Consider the following 781-nt stretch of genomic DNA (forward strand, 5'->3'; position numbering starts at 1 on the left):
CCAAATAGAGCAATCATAAATGATAACATAAATTATCAGTGAGTATTAGCAAAATGGATACAAAAAAAAAAAATTGAAAATAAATTAGATGAAATACAAACATAATGATAATATTTCATCGAAAAATATGTTAAATTTCAATAATTTATAACACAAATGCATATTATCATGTAATATAAGAAGTGATAACAAAAAAAAAAGTTAATCAGTGAACATATAAAAAAAAGTCTCTAACATGTATGATATTTACATATTAAAGACTTTTTTTTTTCTCTATTCGCTTATCAGTTATATCATATAACATTTTAAGATGGTATTTAATACGATAAATGATATAAGTGATAGAATCAAGTAGAAGTTTAAGAATACATGATAAGAGAACAACTAAACTATCCCCCGTTTCAATCAATAACTTATTTATTTAGTTGAATAGTTAAAACAAGCATGGTATCGATCGCTTAGATCATTGAAAAGTGTTCAGCTTCGAAAGATGTCCATTTCTTCTTCCTTATTGCTTTTCAGTCCACTCCAAACCATCTTCTCATTCTCCTACTTTCTCCCTTTCTCTTCTCATCTTTCATTCCTATTTATCTTCACCGCTTCCTCATCTTCCATTTTAATTTATTCCCATTACTTCCTCATCTTTCACTTTCTCTCCTGCCTTCTTATCTTTCACTTTCTCCTCCGCTTTCTTATCCTTTATTTTCTTCCCCTCCTTCTTATCTTCTATTTTATCGTACACTATCGCCTTTTTCCTGCTTCTTTCATTTTCATTTTGCTT

This window comes from Loa loa, assembly GCF_000183805.2.
Source record: "Loa loa unplaced genomic scaffold supercont3.378, whole genome shotgun sequence".
Lineage (NCBI taxonomy): Eukaryota > Metazoa > Nematoda > Chromadorea > Rhabditida > Onchocercidae > Loa > Loa loa.